General features: G+C 33.9%; 1 protein-coding gene and 1 long non-coding RNA gene across 3 annotated transcripts in view; both read right to left on the bottom strand.

The window, feature by feature from the left end:
• LOC140438372 (uncharacterized) overlaps nt 1-19632 on the bottom strand; it is a 76948-nt gene that overhangs the window by 29045 nt on the left and 28271 nt on the right. The gene's annotated exons all lie outside the window — the stretch shown is intronic.
• Nucleotides 10791-12248, bottom strand: LOC140439918 (uncharacterized). The gene is made up of 2 exons (XR_011950754.1): nt 12067-12248; nt 10791-11570 (listed from the first exon to the last, which is right to left on the bottom strand). It is a non-coding gene; the product is annotated as an uncharacterized lncRNA (long non-coding RNA).

Raw genomic sequence — 19632 nt, 5'->3', positions numbered from 1 at the left:
AATGTTTTTAAAATAATATTAAAATTTCAGAGAAGCATTTATTAGATAAGGACATTTTTTATTAATTCTTTTTGAGATGTATTTGCAGCAATTTTATTAACCAAACTAATTTTATTGGTGAGTTAACAAAAAATTTTTTTGTTTCTAGTTCAACTTTGTAAGATATTTTGAATTTTTTAGCAGCTCTTGATAATAATTGTAAACACAATTGAAAGCTCGAGATAATAAATAGTTAACCAATAGCCCCTTTTATTGACTCCAACCCATCCAAAACATTTATATATTTTTTCCAAACGAGTCATAAGTACTTCTGTTTTTTTACTCTTATATATATATACAAATATCTATATATGTTGATGAGACGTATAGTGCATATAATTATATATAGTGCATTATATGCACTATATACGACTCACTTCGTTTGATTTTTGTGTCATATGCTAGGATTCGGCTAGTTGTTTATTTTGTACTCAGTCAGAGGTCTTCTTCAAGTCAATTAGGCAAATTTACCTATAGTGTGTTTATTATTATCAATAGTGTCATGTGATATCTTGTATGTCGCTATAAGTTCATTAATAACGAAGATGCTGTTTAGTGCCTTTTGGTAGTCGTCTTGTTTGTTTTTTATCTTATTTATACCCCATTTGCTAAGCATTAAATAAGAATATTTGTTGATTTTGTGCTCCGTCAGAGACCCTATTTCAGTCAATGAATCAAAATTTGTCTTATAGGAAATCTGTATGTTATAACAAAATTGAGGAATGTGGGGCAAAAATGTGCAGTGTAGCAAAAGGATAAACTCTAAAATGTACCTTGATACACCAACGAACTAATATGTGGAATAACAGAAGATGGAAGGGATTAGATAGAAATAAATTAGGTATACGAAATAAATAAAGAGTAACTATGAATTTTAAATTATAGCAGAATTAAGTGTTGGCTAGCGACTATGCAGGAGAATGACCACTTGACACTCAAAGAAGGATTCGGCCAATTTGCATGCCCTACAGAGACCGTAAGATATAAGAATTAATGACAAGAAAACCACCAAGAAATAAACAGATGAAAAATAAAAGTTGCTCTAATGAATGCTTGGGCGCCAGGAAGTTAAATGTTTTCTTCCGAGATATCTTGTATTGCTGAAAATAAGAAAGATAGGTACTAATTGAAATATTAAATTTTTAACCCAACTTTAATAAATACCAATTTTATGTACAGACTATTTTAACACTTATATATGACCCATCACCTCTTATATACAATTAACTTATCTATATTTACAGTAAAATCCCAGAATGTAATGATAAACAATTTCCCCCCCCTAACGTACCTATTAATGTTAAATTTTGACAGAGGTTATACTCAATAATTATGTATAAATAATATAAAATAAAATATAAGATAATATAAATATAAAATACTACTCACTAATATAATAGTTTAGTTTTCGTTTAATAAATGTTTAAGTTTGAAATGAAATGAACCTCTCCGGATAAGTGTGCACACGATAACCTGATGAAGAGAGATTCAAGGGAGAGTCAAAATCTCATCCCTTGGTAGACAATAAATAATTTAATTAAATTGTACTATTGTTTTAGGAAAATTGAATGTAATTATTATTAATGATGTAAAAGTTAAAACCTTGAAGAGGACGTAATGTTATTAAAGATATTTAAATAAGAAACAAAAAGATAAAACTAAGTTCTTCCGGCCAGTTTCCGTAGGTTTCCCTGGAAGGTCCTCTGGTGAAGAACTAGCTGCAGGTGGGTAAATTTACTCCAAACCTGGGTTCCATATAAAAAAGGAGGTACTTTAAACCAAGTCCATTAAATTCTTCTTCAAAAAAAAAACCATAAACTTAAAATTCTTCTTCCCCTTATCTTAATAAATTTTCCATACAAAAAAAATAATTATTCTTCCCTGACTTGCACTGGAATCCGTAAGTAGGCTAAAAAAACAGTTGTGTTACTCCAAGTCCTTTGTTCATACAAGAAAGTAAAGAAAAACCAAGAAGGTCAACAGGTTGCTTTAAATTAAAATAAAAACTATATTGTTTTTCTGTAAAAAATAACCTTGGGATGGTATGACAATGTTTTATAGGATATATTAAATAGATAGGTTTTCAGAAAGCATGGTCTATATATATTATAGAATAGAAAAAAAAGGAAATATTAGCCGGTTTAACGGTATGGAATTGAAATAGATAATTGTTGGTTTTCATCTTTGGAAAGAAATAAAGTTTGAGATAATGATAAAATCTAATACTTGTAATATATTTAGGTATTAATGAAATAAGTGAAATAGGACATATATAAGATAGAATAGATAGCTAGATAGCTAAGAATATATATCGAGAGCGGATTAAAATAGATTTGAATTTCACTAACAATGGCAGATGATATGACATGTTTTTACACATAATTTATTTATAACTTTAAACTTACCGGCTGAGGTGGTCCAAAATTAAAGTACTTTCCCAAAAAAAACTAAATAACAAATGGCTTCTTCCAACACAACAGCTTTTCCACAAAAAAAATAAAAAATAAACTTAAACCCAATTCATGAAAATGGCACCTACAGCCGCCTTGAACAAACGATGTTCACTCCACGAGACCCCAGCAACAAGTGCCGATTTGACGCTACGCTGTCACAAACGATGTACTTTCAGAGTCTTAGACAGAGGGCGGGATTTAATGCCAACTTTCGAAAATTATATTTTACTGGAGTTATTTAAATATTTGGTTTAAGAATATTTCAAAAATGAATTTAAATTTATAATTAAATTAAAGGATTCCAGTGACAAAAAGGTAAATGGTTCTTTAAGTAACGGACTCGTTACATTCCCCTCTTACTTGGAGAAAAAAAATTTTTAAGTGAAAAAATTTTTTTTCTTTTTACTTGACTGATGGGTTAGATGTAGGTTAACCAATACTTCAACCATATGTGGAGCAATCAAGAATCAAGAAAAAAAATAAACTTATATATAAAAAATTATAGCTAGGGCAACAATTTGCCAAGTACAGCTATAAACTATATTAACTCACTAAAATACTTCCAAAACAATCTACATCGATTCACATGATTATAATTAACCGCAGATTATGAGTGATGTAGGAATAAAAAAATGGTTTCATCTAAAGATACCCACATGTAACTAAGTAAAAAGTCACATACTATTTAGAGTAAAGTTAAAGTAAGGTAACTCCAACATAGCATAGTATAGACTAATAATACAAATACTCAATAAAAATAATCCAAAATAATGTGAAATCGGACCCTGGTTCCAAAATTGACTCATCAATGGACAACAGATTTATAGAAGAGCATATCCAAGGAATAATCAATCAGGCAAATGGGTGGACCGATACACAATAATAAGTAATAATAAAAATACTAACGTACTTATATAAAACAATATAAGTAACAATAAAAATACCAAATGTATAGACAACAATATAAGTGTCGAATTGGATGGTAAATCCAAAGTTGACCATACAGTGGACAACAGATTTATAAAGTAGCATATCCAAAGATAATCAATCAGGCAAATAATGACCCAATTCACACTATAACCAAATAAACCAAATAGGGTAGGTCCACATATACCCACATCCGCTAATATGTGCCTAACCTAAAAATTCATCAAATAAATTATTGGATCAAAATGTGAGACTAACGGCTTGAACAAAAGGACAGCCATAAAATCGATTCCATCCTGATGATCTGCCATCAGTACATTTGGGATCCAAAATAAAGACCAAAAATAAAACTAGGAGGTGTTATAGACTTAATCATCCTAGCAAATGCAAAGCTGAACAGCTTGAGCTCAAAAAGGTAAAGTACCAAAGCATGTGAACTGCTGTGATAACTTCTTACAACAAAATTAACTTATGCTGATACTCGATAACTATAGCATGTAGCTACTACAAATTTATAAGAATATCTAGCATAAGAGCACTAAAAAGAGTTTAATGTGCCAGTAACTCTAACAACCATAGCAAAATAGTAAGAGTTAAGGTGGGAGTAATAACAAAACAGAACATCAAGAACGAGTAGACCAATTTCTGAAGAAACTGCAGATTTATAATTCGTTCTGATATTAATAAAAGAGAACAGGATAATTCCTAGTTCAATATACCAAAATATAGATAAGTGCCTAAGGAAAGAAGTGAAAATAACTATAAATGGTCATTTGTCGCCAAAATCTGAAATACTATCCATAACTGTACTCTAAACATGCTAGCTGTAAAGGGAATATGTCATGGATTGAGTAAACTATATAAGTAAGACTAATAAATCAGCTAAGGAACAATTCTTATATTAGACCAAAGTCTGAAAATATTAAGGATTAAAGCTAAATGTTCAAATCCTAAGACGTTCTACTGCCTAGATAACTGTACAACTTGTCATGAAAATGGTGAATTCCGAAATTCATTGCACAACTGGGGCCAACAATTGAACTAAAACTTCGAACCCACGTATTCATTCACCTATACACAGGCAGAATAGTCTATATAATATAGGAGTGTCCTAAAATTATGCATAATGATTGTCTATATAAATTCATAATGACTGATTTAAAAAACATCCCACATAGCAAATCCAGGTACATGTTACTATATAACTTGATTATGACCAATAACTGAATCAAATCCATACAAAAAAATACAACATTCGTTCCAACTGGCAAAACAAGTAAGTAAAATGAGAACATAAGTTATACAACACATAAACATATAGCACAGTATAGTAGCATTACAATATTTAGTTCCATACCAATGCAACATCTAATATAAGTGAACACTCTAATGGCCTTAATAATTTTAACTTATTATAACAGATACTAATCAAAATATAAGCTTGTAGATATATCAAATCTGGTGATTAATAACAAAAATCTAAGAAAATATCAAATCGTAACCAAACCGAGCCAAAACAATAACACTCATAGGAATAAGTTAACTTAATAGACATTAAGTTAATCTTCCTCTGAAGATGAAGATGTTGCCTCATCTGTTGTATTGTCAGGGAGTAAATCCTTTATATGAAATTGACCAATTCGTCTATTCGTCGAATTGTCTTTTAATTCATATACTAAAGGAGATATTACCCTAACGACAGTACAGGGAACATATTTCTGACAAAACTTAGCAGAAATGGCATCACCTTTATTTGATTTTACAAAATTCCGTTTCAAAACTCGATCGCCCACAAAAAATCGCAAATCTCGTTTCCTCAAATTATACTGATGCTGATTTCTACAGTAAGAAGCTTTCAACTTCTTCCTAATATCAGCGAATATTGGAGGTAAGTTTTGGAGATCTTCCATACGGTGAAGTTTCTCAGAAATTTGAGGAAGAGTTGTTGAATTTCCAGAAATTAAACCGAAATAATCACCTGACAATGGAACATGCCTACCAAAATTAACATAAGCTGGAGAGCACTGAGTGGTTTCATGAACAGAAGTTCGAATGGCTTGAGCAACTGAATGAATGTACTGATCCCAAGCTCTATGATCAGTGTAAGTGTAAGATCGAAGAGCAGTAACAATGCTACGATTTACACGTTCAGTGTGGTTAGCTTGCGGATGATAAGCTGCATTGTAGAATATCTTTTGGACCTTATATTTACTTAAAAGATCTTTGAAGGCTTTAGAAATAAATTGTGGACCATTATCACATGATACTATTTGGGGAATACCAAATAGTAAGAACACTTGCTCCTCTAAGAACTTCAAAATAGCTGGAGTTGTAGCCTTACGAAGAGGGCAGACTAAAGGAAATTTGGTGAAGTAATCTACAACAACCAAACAATACGTATTACCTGAATAACTACGTGGATACGGTCCAATAAGGTCTAAAGAGATCATTTGCCAAGGAAAATTAATGTTCCTAAACGAACCCATTAATCCAGCTTGAGGTAGGTTACTCGGCTTGCATGTTGCACAAACTCTACATCTAGAGATGTATTTCTTAACTGAGTTGCGCAGACCAGGCCAGTAATATAACTCAGCTATTTTACTAAATGTTTTATAAAAACCAAAGTGACCTGATGTCACATCATCATGAAAAGTTCTCAAGACTTCATCCCTATTTGCTGTTGGGACTACTATTTTCCAATCAGACATATTCGATAAAGACTCAACTGGACTGATTACATGTTTATACAGGATATTATTCTCTACCTTGAAATCAGGATATCTAGTAGGTTCTTGGGTGACATTATGAATCATCTTTCGATACCAATTATCTGGAGATAAAGTGGACAGATCTAAAAGATTGATGTCGAATGTACGTGACAACGCATCTGCAACCACAACACCATTGGCTTTGCGATGAACAATATTATAATCAAAGACAGAAAGCCTACAAATCCAACGGGATAAACGTTGTGACGGATTTTTCATGGAATGTAACCATAATAAAGAACTATGATCTGTGATGATAGTAAACTTACGACCCTCAAGATAGTACCGAAAGGCATCAAGACCATGGATAATTGCAAGAAGTTCTCTCTCTGTGGTGGAATAATTTTTCTGTGCTTTATTGAGCTTTTTGCTGGTATAAGCTATTGGATGTTCCGAACCATCCTTCATTTGAAACAGTACACCACCTGAAGCAGTGTTGGAACAATCTGTCATGAGATAGAAATGCTCTTTAAAATTCGGAGATGTCATGACAGGTGCACTAGTAAGAGCTTCTTTTATACGCCGGAAAGCATCATCGGCTTCTGAAGTCCATGTAATAGTTTGGCCTTTTTTCCTATTTTTAAGGAGATCTGTAAGTGGAGATAACAAAGTAGAATAAGACGGCACAAACCGACGATAATATCCACACATGCCTAATATCCTACGGACTTGGGTAGTAGTCTTAGGTATAGGAAAATCCTTGATAGCAGTAACTTTATCAGGATCAGTCCTTAAACCTTTACTGTCGACTACATATCCTAAAAATTTAAGACTAGGACGACAAAACTGACATTTATCTAAATTAATAGTTAAATTAGCCTCTTTGAGACGTAAAAACAACTTATCCAAAATTTCCATATGAAGAGAAAAATCAGGAGTGACAACCAAAATGTCATCCAAATAATAAAAAACATAGGGCTCTAACTGAGGACCAATGACTAAGTCCATCAGACGACACATTGTCTGAGGAGCTGAAACAAGACCAAAAGGCATAGTGACAAACTGAAATAATCCTTTCCCACTAACTGCAAAAGCTGTATACTTTTTACTTTCCTCACTCAAAGGAATCTGTAAAAAAGCTTTAGATAGATCGATAGAAGAAATATACCTAGCATTCTGGAGTTTACTTAGAATGACGTCTATTCGGGGAATAGGATAAGCATCCCGATTTGTAGTAATATTATTCAACTTTCGACCATCGAAGCAAACCCTAAAAGATCCATCTTTTTTCTTGGTTAACCACAAAGGACTACAGTAAGAAGACGTGGAAGGTTCAATGATATTCAACTCTAACATGGAATCAATTTCCTTTTCCAAGTCAACTTGCCAAGCCTGAGGAATAGGATACTGATATTGTCTAAAAGGTGTGGTATCCCCCACTTCGATAGTGTGAGATATTAAGGATGTACGACCTAATTTGTCTTTTGACGAAAGGGTTGTAAATTTAGAGATCATATTCTCTAATTGACTTTGTTCTGAACTAGATAAACTAGTAAAATCCTGAATAGCACTAAGTAAGGACAGATTAAATTGAGAACTAGAAAAGGAAAAATTAGAACAATTTAGTGTGCTATTAAAAGCATTTAAGAAGTCCATACCTAAAATTATAGAATTCTGAACTGAAGGAATAATATAGAATGTAATTTGTTTACATAAATCTGCTACTGTGATTTCAGTTTCAAATTTGCCTGTAATAGACTGAACTGTACCATCTGCAGTAGACACTTGCAGAGAAGAAATGGGCATAATAGAAATCTCAGCATTTTTCAGTAAAGCTAATGAATGTGAACCTATCACAGAAATGTTCGAGCCACTATCTAAAAGAGCTAAACAAGATTGTCCTAAAATCTTAATAGGAAGATAAGGTCTATTATCATTATGTTTTCTCACTAATAACGAATTCAAATCAAAACAATTATTATCTGATTGATCAAAAATTTTAAATGGTACTAAACTAAACTTATTATCTCTACCTACACAATCAGAGGATGCAATAGGCAAACAAGAAGAATCAGAAATAAAAGAATCCTCCTGAATTGTGGTAGACTCTGGTATAGATACTGGAACTACTACACTGCTACTATTATGTTTATTACTAAAATTTGGGAAGATATTTGGGGAAGATAATCTATGCGAATCAAATGTATTATATTGAGAAGTTACTTCTTGGAATGACTTGGTGTGGTGTGTGTTGGTTTTTTTGGAACAACCCCTTTCCCTTTCCGACTGGAAGGTGGGTTTGGGTGGTTTGACGTGGTTGGACCAGTGATTTCGTTTGATGTAACGGTTTGATTCCCTGATGGGGGTGTGGACGGAGAAACGCTCAGGGGACGGACCTCCGATCGTTCGTTTCCCGAACACCTAAAACAATTGCGTTTGAGGGTATTTTCTTTACCACAACCGTGGCAGAAAATACGGGTACGAGGGATGCCGCAATCATAAAAAGTATGGCCAGACTCACGACAATTCCAGCACACTACAGAACTTACAACTGAGATATTACGCTCAGGGCCCTTAGATTGCCAAGAACGGTGCCTAAAAGGATTTTGGTGACCGAAAGAGTCAGAAGAGTGTTTGGAAGTGGTGGGAGGTTGAGAAGACCAAGATAAAGTTTCCTCCAAACGTTTACATTTCTCGGTGATGTCTGCTATACTGGTGATGTCTACTAAAGCTAATTGTTGGTGATAAAAAGGCAATAGACATTTCAGAATAATCTTAATTTTTGCAGAATCTGTTAAAGGAGTCTCAAGGCGACTACACATACCCAAAATGTTATTGATAAACATCGTAACAGACTCATTTGGCTTCTGTTTACGATTTTTGATTTGGTCTAGAAGGTCATCTTGAAATGAATATGGAAGAAAATCAGATTTAAGTTTCTGAGCCAAATCAGACCAATTAGAAAAATTATTGCGGTTGTTTCTAAACCACGTAAAAGCTGCGCCTGTAAACATATCAGCAGAAGCTGCAAAAAGATCATCTTCACTTACTCCTCTCGATACTCGAAGACATTCCACCCTATCCAAAAAAGAAATTACTTGGTCATAATGACCTTCACCAGAAAATGTAATGCCCCATTTATGTACCTGAACAGGTTTGGGGTGTAGAAATGAGTTAGCTGCTTGGACAGAAGAAATAGGTGTTGAAGTAGCAATTGGATTTACTCGTGAATCAAGTTCACCCTCTAGGCTAAGAATTCGGATTGAAATTGAGCGTTTATAAGATTGCTGCTCCTCATTCGAACACGACAATAAATGAACACGGCCTGAGACATGAGCTAGACGTGATATCAGCCTGGAGTATAGGCTATCTTGGACAGTCCCTCTAAAATCGGATATCCTTTTAGCCAAATCATCCACAGTCTCATCAATCTCTTCTTGCTGCTCTAGAAAAGGAATACTTGTGGCAGAAATTTGTCGAAAGCTTCTGTTTCCTTCTTCTTGCCTTAAAGCTCCACGCAATAGTTTGCGTTTTAAATCCACATTGGAAGACTCATCAATATTGATGTCCCTAATTCTCAACTCATAATCTAATTCCTTGACTAATAAATGTTCTACCTTGAATGCAGACATTGTGAAAAAAAATAGATGAATAAAGGAATAGACAAAGGAAATAATGTATTACCACTCCACAAAATCAATCGAAGAATAATCTAAGGTTTACAAAAAATATATATATCTAAATAAATATATAACAACACACCACAAAATCAATCCAAGAATAATCTAGTTATTCACAAAAATTTTAAAATGGTTAAGTAAAGTTAAGTAAATATAACACAATCCTTGAAGCAACACACAATGGTTTCAACAAGTATATGATTAACAAATAATTGAATATAAAAACCCACCAATATTGGCTAATAAATATATATAAAAATAGTAATATCTAAATTATTAAATTCTTATAGTTCAATAATTAGTAAAATAGATTGTTAACTGTACACAATGATTAAGAAGGTGAGGGTTTAAATATGAATATAAGTAAACTGCAGCAATACAAGTATACCTATAAATATAAATCTAATAAGAAAAGATAAATAAATAAGGAAGTTAAAAAAAATGAACAAAGAGCAACAGGAACAAATTAGAAATAATAAAGAATATTTTGCAAAGAGAAATATACTACAGAATGTACGGTCTGAACTGAGAAAAGGCCCCACGTTGGGCGCCAATATAACAAAATTGAGGAATGTGGGGCAAAAATGTGCAGTGTAGCAAAAGGATAAACTCTAAAATGTACCTTGATACACCAACGAACTAATATGTGGAATAACAGAAGATGGAAGGGATTAGATAGAAATAAATTAGGTATACGAAATAAATAAAGAGTAACTATGAATTTTAAATTATAGCAGAATTAAGTGTTGGCTAGCGACTATGCAGGAGAATGACCACTTGACACTCAAAGAAGGATTCGGCCAATTTGCATGCCCTACAGAGACCGTAAGATATAAGAATTAATGACAAGAAAACCACCAAGAAATAAACAGATGAAAAATAAAAGTTGCTCTAATGAATGCTTGGGCGCCAGGAAGTTAAATGTTTTCTTCCGAGATATCTTGTATTGCTGAAAATAAGAAAGATAGGTACTAATTGAAATATTAAATTTTTAACCCAACTTTAATAAATACCAATTTTATGTACAGACTATTTTAACACTTATATATGACCCATCACCTCTTATATACAATTAACTTATCTATATTTACAGTAAAATCCCAGAATGTAATGATAAACAATTTCCCCCCCCCCCCTAACGTACCTATTAATGTTAAATTTTGACAGAGGTTATACTCAATAATTATGTATAAATAATATAAAATAAAATATAAGATAATATAAATATAAAATACTACTCACTAATATAATAGTTTAGTTTTCGTTTAATAAATGTTTAAGTTTGAAATGAAATGAACCTCTCCGGATAAGTGTGCACACGATAACCTGATGAAGAGAGATTCAAGGGAGAGTCAAAATCTCATCCCTTGGTAGACAATAAATAATTTAATTAAATTGTACTATTGTTTTAGGAAAATTGAATGTAATTATTATTAATGATGTAAAAGTTAAAACCTTGAAGAGGACGTAATGTTATTAAAGATATTTAAATAAGAAACAAAAAGATAAAACTAAGTTCTTCCGGCCAGTTTCCGTAGGTTTCCCTGGAAGGTCCTCTGGTGAAGAACTAGCTGCAGGTGGGTAAATTTACTCCAAACCTGGGTTCCATATAAAAAAAGGAGGTACTTTAAACCAAGTCCATTAAATTCTTCTTCAAAAAAAAAACCATAAACTTAAAATTCTTCTTCCCCTTATCTTAATAAATTTTCCATACAAAAAAAATAATTATTCTTCCCTGACTTGCACTGGAATCCGTAAGTAGGCTAAAAAAACAGTTGTGTTACTCCAAGTCCTTTGTTCATACAAGAAAGTAAAGAAAAACCAAGAAGGTCAACAGGTTGCTTTAAATTAAAATAAAAACTATATTGTTTTTCTGTAAAAAATAACCTTGGGATGGTATGACAATGTTTTATAGGATATATTAAATAGATAGGTTTTCAGAAAGCATGGTCTATATATATTATAGAATAGAAAAAAAAGGAAATATTAGCCGGTTTAACGGTATGGAATTGAAATAGATAATTGTTGGTTTTCATCTTTGGAAAGAAATAAAGTTTGAGATAATGATAAAATCTAATACTTGTAATATATTTAGGTATTAATGAAATAAGTGAAATAGGACATATATAAGATAGAATAGATAGCTAGATAGCTAAGAATATATATCGAGAGCGGATTAAAATAGATTTGAATTTCACTAACAATGGCAGATGATATGACATGTTTTTACACATAATTTATTTATAACTTTAAACTTACCGGCTGAGGTGGTCCAAAATTAAAGTACTTTCCCAAAAAAAAACTAAATAACAAATGGCTTCTTCCAACACAACAGCTTTTCCACAAAAAAAATAAAAAATAAACTTAAACCCAATTCATGAAAATGGCACCTACAGCCGCCTTGAACAAACGATGTTCACTCCACGAGACCCCAGCAACAAGTGCCGATTCCGATTTGACGCTACGCTGTCACAAACGATGTACTTTCAGAGTCTTAGACAGAGGGCGGGATTTAATGCCAACTTTCGAAAATTATATTTTACTGGAGTTATTTAAATATTTGGTTTAAGAATATTTCAAAAATGAATTTAAATTTATAATTAAATTAAAGGATTCCAGTGACAAAAAGGTAAATGGTTCTTTAAGTAACGGACTCGTTACAATGTCACTATACCTACGTTTATTAATAACGAGGATGCTGTGTACTGCCCTTTTGGTAGTCTTTTGTTTGTTTTTTCTTCCTTAGTATATTCTTTATATCCTTCTCTTTCATTTGCAATGTCATATGTTACAGTTTGAGCAAAGTCATAATGAACTAAAATAGATACAATTAAATTGTCTATAAGATAAGGCTGGTGCTTGGAAAAGTATTTAGTATTTATTTACATATTTTTCATTCAATGTTTTTATTACTGTATTATAATATGATCTTAATTAATCAACATATTCTAATTATTTATTTACTCTAAAAGATTACAGTATATTATTTTCTTCTATTCAGCACAACCAAATTTTATTAAAATCGAATTTATAGATTTGGCATAATAATTTTACAATCTAAATTGAAAAAAAAATAAATCTTTTTAAAATCTTGCGCAACAAAACTAGACCACAGAAGTTTGTTATTTTTTTTTTGGTTATAAAAACGCACTTATCCTGTATAACGAACTTTACGGAAATGACAACGAATTATTTGGACAGTCTCAGGAATGTTTTAAAGTTATAAACAATTTTTTATCTTAAAATTGAATAAAATATCTCGGTAACTATTAAATTAAATTAAATTCAGGAAACTGGAAAAAGTTGAATTATGAGTAGTGTTTCCTAAGATATAACCGATAAAAGTTGACCGGTATTTGCGACGAAGTTATAAACAATAGGGTGATAATCTCTACACTATTACCTTTTCTTTTAGAATTCTTTTTTTATAAAAAATTTTATATCTTCAAGATATTTCTAACATATCACATCTTGTGGAGCTAGTTTTATGACACTGTCCCCAACATTTTACTATGGAGAAAAAAGTAAAACAACGCCAGAACTACAGAAGGTTCACTTCAAAAACCTTTTAAAAGTGAAGAATACAGTTTTCTTATGCGATTTTTGCCTTTTGCTGCAATTAAAGTCAGTTTTTGTAAAAGTGTTAAAAAAAATAAACGTTATAGTTGAAAGTCTGAAAAACAGTCTTCTTGCTTAATTCTAAAATGTCCTTCTTTTATGTACGATTGTAAAAGTTTTGAGTACTGTTTAGGTAAAAAACATTTTAATTTATGTATTATACCTTCATGGCAGACTTTATGAAAAGCCTGTGCAACATCACGGACGACAGTTGAAATATACTTTCTTTCCTTCTAAAGATCTTTCGATAATATTCGTGATTCTGTGCACCTGGTCGATTGTTGAATGCCTATCTCTAAATCCGAATTGATGTGTCGGAATCAATTTTTTACTTCAATAATTGGTTTTATTCTATTGAGAAGCAGTTTCTTAAACAGCTTCGATATTACAGAGAGCAGAGATATCGGTCTGTATGACGAAAACTCATGTGCTGGTTTTCTTGGTTTAACAATGACTTCCGCCATCTCCCATATCATTGGTACAAATTTTAATCTGAATGCAGCATTCAGGTTAGTTAATTTTACGATAGCCCCTCGGGGTTAATATTTTCCCTTATTTCTTCCATCACTTCTTTTAGTGTAGTTAGCCGAATTTCTTCCTCTAATTGAACAGGTTTCTCCCATCTTTCTTCATCCTCTTGAGATTCATTTGATTTGAATGTATTTTCAAGATATGCAGCAAATAGCTCTGCTTTTTGTGCACTACTTCCGGCCAAATTTGTATTGTTACTAACATGCATTCTACGTAGCCCATATAACGGTTGCAGACCGGGACGAGAATGCTCTGTCCTTCCAGATGCGACGGGAACTGTCGACCGCTAGAAACTAGAAAGTTCCGAGAAGCCATGAAACGAATTAGAGGTGGGACTACCCCAGAAGATTCGAGAATAATACTTTTTGGTATATATATGTAACGATATTATGAGTGAGTTTAGTTGATAAGAGAGTACCGAACTGTAAACTTATAAATAAATATATTTATATAAATTCGAACCGCCCGTTTTATTTATAAACGCTACAGCTGGTGTCAGATGTGGGGTTAAAAAAAAATAAATTCAGCAGTGATTTGTGAAAAAGACTTTTGAACTTTTGAAAAGTATTGTTTCTCGGGAACATCCGCGTAGTTGGGTAGTTATCTTTGTACGAAAGATCATTTAAAAAGTACGTGTGTGCCTGACCAAAGATGCTGCTAGTAGAACTTTCAGTAAAAGAGTTGCGTGAGCAAGTAGAAGAACGCGATGAAGAATGCAGCGGGTCCAAGAAGATACTAAAAGAACGACTGAAGGCTCTTCTCAACAAGAATGGAGAATACGAAGATAAATAACGTTTCGCAAATGATTGAAAAAACTTCTAACAAAATTGAAGAACCTTCTCGAAAGAATGATGAAAGATTCGATGAAACGTCTCAAATTGTTAAAGAAACAGCTAGACAAAACGACGAGAAATTCGAAATTATGTCTAGAAGATAACGAAGTATGTATTCAGAACAATGAAAAATTTAAAGAAGTCTCAATAACATTCGATAAGATACAGAAAAATGTAAACAACAAGATAGAAGACAACAATAACTAACACGAAAGTGTTAGTTATCATGGCCAGTTAATACAGTACCCTTAGATCCGGTAGTGAAAGAAGAATTACCGAGAGACGAAACGACACATCATATGAGATTCAAATTGCCATCATTTGATGGAAAGTCCTCTTGGTCCATATACCTTAGACAATTTGAAGCTATTGCGACAGCCATTCATTGGACAGGACAAGAAAAAGCTGTTTCCTTGACTGCTGCTTTACGAAGTGATGCTGCGGATATCCTAAGATCGATTCCTAAGGGTCAAGAAAAATGTTACCAGACCTTGTTTACTCGACTAGACAAACGTTACGGAGATGCCCATCTACAACAAGTCTACAAGGCCCAACTAAGAAGTAGAATCCAACGAGCAAGTGAGTGTTTGCAAGAATTTGAAGCAGATGTTGCTCGTATAGCGCTGTTGGCCTATTCAGAGGCACCAGAAAACATTATGGAAGAAATTGCTGTATATACCTTTATCAATGAGTTGAGAGACAGTGAACTACAGAAAGCTTTGCGACTAGCAAGACCGAAAGTTTTAGATGAAGTGCTCGCCATTGCCTTGGAACACGAGACAGCTAGTCGAGCTTGACGGAGCTATCGAGTACGAACCTCTGAAGAGAGCGACATACAAAACGATAAACGCCTGGAGGAAATCGTACGGAAAGTAGTTGGTAACATGATGCCGAAGAGACGTGAACCCAGATGTTGAAATGGTAACGACGTAGGTCACATTCGTCGTAAATTGCATGAAAATAATTCAACAGTCAAAAAGCTAGAACAGATCGAACACTGGGCTGGAAAAAGTCATTTAAATGCAGAGGCTCGGTCAAAACGGTGATGCAGTGCAAATTGTAATCACTGTCTTAGATTAGAAGAACGACTTTGCCCCGTGAGATGAACCACCGTCATTAATGATCAATGGCAGCCTCAACAACTACAGGATGCTCAAGCAGATGATCCATGTATAAAAAGATTATTGGATTGGATGCGTCGAAGTGAAAGACCTTCTTGGCAAGACATTAGTGCATTTAGTCCCAAAGTCAAGTGTTACTGGAGCCAATGGAATAACCTAGTGCTGAAAGATGATCTTCTGTATAGAACCTTTGAGAGCGATGATGGTACAGAAACTAAGCTTCAGTTGATTTTACATAAAAATAAAGTGTCAGAAGTGTTGGCATGAAGGCCAAGAAGGGCACCCATGAAACAGTACAATGTTGTTAGTCCTATGGAAAGGGTAGTAATCGACATTGCAGGTCCACTTCCAGAGACGAATGATGGAAATAAATATATCCTCGTAGCCATCGATTATTTTACGAAATGGACTGAGGCCTATGCGATATCAAATCAAGAAGCTGCTACCATTGCAAAGGTACTGGTTAAAGAATTCTTTAGCCGATTTGGTGTTCCCTTGGAGATCCACTCCAACCAAGGGCGAAACTTTGAGTCAAACCTTTTCCAAAACGTTTGTAAATTGATTGGTGTCAATAAGACCAGAACGACACCCCTGCATCCTCAATCAGATGGTATGGTCGAGAGGATGAACCAAACGATAGGTAAACACCTGTCCAAAGTTGTATTAAAACATCAAAAATATTGGGACCAGCATATTCATTTATTCTTAATGGCATACAGGCCAGACACCAACCTGCCTAATGTAAGTTCGTTTGCCCTGCCACCTAGAATTTGGCTGCAGACCTTCCGAAGAACATGTTGCAAGCGAAGATTATATCGACCGCCTGAAGTTAAGAATGAACAACATTCATGAACTTGCCCGACAACACATCCAGTTAGCCAGTGACCGATTCTCGATGCAAGAATGAAAGCTATGAAGTAGGTGATCTTGTTTGGCTTTATAATCCACAACGTCGTCGTGGCTTGTCTCCTAAACTGCAAAGACAATGGGAGGGTCCGTATGAAATTAAAAAGAGAATAAATGACGTAATATACCGAATTAAGAAGTTGTCGAAACGTAAACTAGAAGTAGTTCACATAAATCGTCTTACATCTTATGCTGGCTCAAATGAAACAGAAGAAGCCCGAACCCTTCAACATGAAATCAAAGATGACCGGCGACCAAGCTTTAATGAGTTTATGTCAAATTACGCAGAGAAAAAGAGTGCTAGATTCGGCGTGAACACAGAAGTTCGGCGGGATCTTTTTATTGTTCCGCATAACGTCTCTCTAGCCCACTGTGTTGCCCAAGATCTTGAGCTGACCAAAGAAATCTCATCTGTATTTTATAAGAAGTTCGGTCATTTAGACGAGTTAAAAAATCAGCAGCCTAAAGTTGGAAGAGTACTGAGATTAGAAGATGGCACTCGATCTTTGCTGTACCAGTGACGATGATGACGGTGATGGTGACCAGGAAGTCGTATACAGTACAGGGCAAGCTACGAGGATATATGGCATGCTCTAGCTAATTTAAACAAAATCGTGTGCAATTATGACATCAAGAATTTGGCTTTACCCAAGATAGGCCATGTACTAGATAATCTGGATTGGAAGATTGTCAAAAGCATGCTTGAAGTGATCTTCCGAGAAACCGGCATAAGAATTACTGTGTGTTGCATTAACCCGATGAGATCGTGCCCATCAAAGTCAGTAGACTGTTATTTCTTTTTGAGGCGTTCGTGCAGAGCTGGAGAGTCCTGTAGATTTCGCCATCCTGGGCCTACGTATAGAGTTGCTGACCGGGACGCTCAGATCTAAGAGGGGGGCAGTGTTACGAACATGCAATCTACGTAGCCCATATAACGGTTGCAGGCAGGGACGAGAATGCTCTGTCCTTCCAGATGCGACGACGGGAACTGTCGACCGCTAGAAACTAGAAAGTTTGACCCGATAAGCGATGAAACGAGTTAGAGGTGGGACTACCCCAGAAGATTTGAGAATAATACTTTTTGGTATATATATGTAACGATGTTATGAGTGAGTTTAGTTGATAAGAGAGTACCTAACTGTAAACTTATAAATAAATATATTATTTATATAAATTCGAACCGCTCGTTTTATTTAAAAACGCTATAGTATGAATAGTCTGTACTACCGTCATCTGTTAACTCCTGTAAGTTAGAATTAATTGAGTATTAATTGAGAATTTTTTTGAGTTGTTGACTTACACGATTTAAATTAGTCTTATCTTAAGGGGACTTTGTTTGTTACAAAATTCTTCTCAGCTTTCGTTTTTCAATTGTCATGTTTCTTACTTCCTGGATAATTTTTTTCTTTTAACTTAGGTTTTAGTGTAGGAGTGTTTTCCCATGCTGCTTGCTGGATATTGTTCACCAACAATTATGCTTTTTATCTAATTGCTCTGTGGTTTGTAGTGGTACACTTAGATTTATTTTGTCTTCAAGGCTCAGTTTAAAACTTGCTCAATCCCTCAATTTGTTTGTTTGTGTAGGGTTACTTTGTTTTTTAATAATATTGTCACTTATGGTGAGTACTATGGGCGAATGATCAGAATTTAAGTCCCAACAATCGTCAATGTCAAGGAAATTAGCTGAAATATTCTTAATAATAAAATTAAAAGTGAAACTGGAACAAACCATGAAGTGGAAATATCCAGACACACGAACACCACGTGCTTTGTCTTAATAATAAAGTCTATTGGATCAGGGATCTTGTTGCCATCTGTAGGCCACTAGGTCGGTCTACCAGTTGAAAATGCTTTACAATTCTATTCTTTGATAGATAACAAAAGCTCCTTTTTGTGGTGAGGGTAGAATAGTTTGTCAAATCGTGAGTTATGATACATCATTGGAAAGGAGAGGGGGTAGCGAATATGTTGAGATAGAAAAACACACAACAGTAAATTGAAACATTTTAACCAAACCCTGAAAATCTAAATGAATACTTCGTTAATGTGAGTAAGAATATAACATCAGCTATTTTGCCACTACAAGATCATATTTCCTATCTTCTCAATTCAAAAAAGGTCTCGAATTCATTATTTATAAGACCAGTTGATAAATCTGAACAGATCCAAACAATCAGTAGTATCAAAAGCAAATCTTTCTGTAGTACTGATGGACTATCCATAAAATTTTTCTTAAATCTCCCAAATAATCTGTTGGAAATCCTGGTCTCACTAATTAACGATTCCTTTGAAAAAGTTATATTTCCAGAGTGCCTAAAAACAGCCATTATTATTCCTCTTCGTAAGGGTGATGATAAATCTAATGTCTGCAACTATAGACCTATTGCCTTACTACCGGTCTTATCTAAAATTATTGAGAAACTTATAAAAGCCTGACTTATGTCCCTTCTCGTTGAAAACAACATTTTATCACAAAGTCAGTTCGGCTTTTTATCTAATAAATGTACCAGCGATGCTATGGTTTCTGTACTACATGAGGTCTATCACGTCCTAAACAATAATATTCATACTGCCACTGTTTTTTGTAACTATGGCCATGCTTTTGATTGTGTAAATCACGACATTTTAATAAAAAAACTGAATGTCTACGGAATTCGAGGTATTTCTTTGAATTGGTTGCAATCTTACTTGAGAAATAGGCAACAATTAGTTAGAGCAAATGATACTGACTCTAGTCACAAAATTGTATGTGGAGTACTACAAGGTTCAGTACTGGGTCCTCTACTTTTCCTTACCTTTATAAATGATCACTAACT

The sequence above is a fragment of the Diabrotica undecimpunctata genome, chromosome 4 (genome assembly GCF_040954645.1).
Source record: "Diabrotica undecimpunctata isolate CICGRU chromosome 4, icDiaUnde3, whole genome shotgun sequence".
NCBI classification, from domain to species: Eukaryota; Metazoa; Arthropoda; class Insecta; order Coleoptera; family Chrysomelidae; genus Diabrotica; species Diabrotica undecimpunctata.
The sequence above is the reverse complement of the archived record's forward strand: the minus strand, read 5'-3'. Positions and strand labels throughout refer to the sequence as shown.